Here is a 2,781-nt window from a genome sequence, read left to right on the forward strand (position 1 = left end):
GGGATATTGGATAAACTACAACCTTATACATATTCATTAATGTACCAGTAGTTAGAAGTAGAAGAGCTCTAACAGAAACCACAAAGCTTATCTAAAGCCACACCACACTGGATATGCCCAATCTCATTTGATCTTTGAAGCAAAGCAGTATTGGACTTTGTTACTACCAAGCAGTCTCCCATCCATGTATTATCAGATTATTTAGGTGTTTTTAAACTACCAACACCCTTTTCTTGGTACTGTACATTTAATTTTTACACATATTCTTTTATGTACCAGAAGTTAGAAGTAGAAGAGCTCTAACAGAAACCACGAGCTCATCTACAGCCACAGCACACTGGATTTGCCCAATCTCTCCTGATCATGGAAGCTGAGCAGTGTTGGTCCTGGTTTTAGTACTTGGATGGGAGACCACCAGGAAATACCAGGAGCTGTGTGTATTTTTACAATACCAACACCGTTCTCTTGATGCATTCCATTTTGAAACATTGGGGCAGATCTATTAAGCCTGGTGAACTGATAAAGTAAAAAAATACAAAAGAATATAACCAGGCGCTAATACATCATCACCATATTCTGGTGATCAAATTACTGGTATTAAAAATTATGTACAAATAATACTGCAATTAATGTATACTTAAGCTGCAGGAGAGAGCTTGACTTGGGGTAAATCAAGTAAAAAAGAACCGGCACTTTAAAGTCTCCGGTAACACTGGAACACTGAACTAATCTCCTCTTGCGCTATAAATAGTATGATATGGCTCAAAGTTCAATAAAAACAAATAAATAATTTCATATATTCTATATTTTTTATTACATATAAATATATATATATATATATATATATATATATATATACTTTACAATAAACTATTAGACCGGTCAAATAAAATCACTAACAATATATTTGCATAGCTATAGGAGGTGGATCTTAGATAAACTCTGTGCACAGAGAAATTTTCAAAAATAAAAATCAGTCCATATATTGGATTAAAAAATCAATTTACCAGCTGTAATTCGCACCCATGTAGTAGATAACATATTTATAAGTTGTTATATATTGGAATTCCTCAATATGCTGCCACTTGGCAAAGGAGATGATATTGTGCAAAATAACCGCTCCACACTGGAGCCTTACGTGTAGCTTGCACCAGTTGTTATAACACGGGAGAGTCCAATGACAGAAGAGACGGTCTCGGGCTGCGGGAACGGCGCTTCACTGGCGCCTGCTGTGCTGAATAATTACCCGACTTCCAAGCTTTATGAGTCCACGCCTCCAAGTGCCGTATGCAGACACCACAGTCACGGTTGTGTTCTCCCGATCTCCGTTTAGTCCACGGATATTACCGCTAGATGATGGTATATTTTGGGGCTGCAAATAAGGCTGGTATAAGGGTCCAATGACTCTCCCGTGTTATAACAACTGGTGCAAGCTACACGTAAGGCTCTAGTGTGGAGCGGTTATTTTGCACAATATCATCTCCTTTGCCAAGTGGCAGCATATTGAGGAATTCCAATATATAACAACTTATAAATATGTTATCTACTACATGGGTGCGAATTACAGCTGGTAAATTGATTTTTTAATCCAATATATGGACTGATTTTTATTTTTGAAAATTTCTCTGTGCACAGAGTTTATCTAAGATCCACCTCCTATAGCTATGCAAATATATTGTTAGTGATTTTATTTGACCGGTCTAATAGTTTATTGTAAAGTATATATATATATATATATTTATATGTAATAAAAAATATAGAATATATGAAATTATTTATTTGTTTTTATTGAACTTTGAGCCATATCATACTATTTATAGCGCAGGAGGAGATTAGTTCAGTGAACTGATAAAGTGCAAGGTGATAAAGTACAAGCCAGTCTGCTCCTAACTGTCATTTTTCAAACCCAGCCTGTGACATGGCAATTAGGAGCTGATTGGCTGGTACTTTATCACCATGCAAATTATCATTTCACCAGGTTTAATAAATCGTCCGCTTATTCATTTATGTACGAGTAGTTAGAAGTAGAAGAACTCTAACAGAAACCACTAAGCTCATCTACAGCCACACCACACTGTATATGCCCAATATCACCTGATTTTAGGCCTGGTTTGTTCTTGGATGTGAGACCACCTGGGAATACCAGGTGCTGTAGGTAGTTTTATACTACCAACACCGTTCTCTTGATGCATTCTATTTTGAAACTTATTCATTGATGTTGAAGTTAGAAACAGCAAAAATCATCTACAGCCGCATCACACTGGATATGTCCAATCTCATCTGATGATGGAAGCTAAGCAGTGTTGTGCCTGGTTTGTTTTTGGATTTCAAGTCCTGCCTTCTGGTTTGGCCACGGCACCTCGGATATTTACCAAGGTCATGGCCGTGATGACGACCCTTCACCATCAGAGAATCAGGATCCTGCCAAATCTGGACGACTTGCTGATCCTGGTGAACTCCCAAGAGGTTCTCCACAGTTATCTGGAACTGGCGGTCCAATTCCTACAAGTCCACGGGTGGCTCATCAACTGAAAAAAGTCCTCGCTGGTCCCTGCTCGGATCATGGTGCACCTAGGGGCACTGCTGGACACACACAGCCAACAATTGTTTCTGTCTCCAGAGAAAGTCCTTAAAATTCAGGACAGTATCTTTCTCTCTCGCCCAAGAGTGTTGATACAAGTACTAGACCTCATGGTGTCGGCTTTCGATATGGTAGAGTACGCTCAATTTCATTACCGCCCTCTGCAGAGGTTAATCCTCTCCAAGTGGGACGGCCTGCCT

Source organism: Pseudophryne corroboree, unplaced genomic scaffold, assembly GCF_028390025.1.
Source record: "Pseudophryne corroboree isolate aPseCor3 unplaced genomic scaffold, aPseCor3.hap2 scaffold_2833, whole genome shotgun sequence".
Lineage (NCBI taxonomy): Eukaryota > Metazoa > Chordata > Amphibia > Anura > Myobatrachidae > Pseudophryne > Pseudophryne corroboree.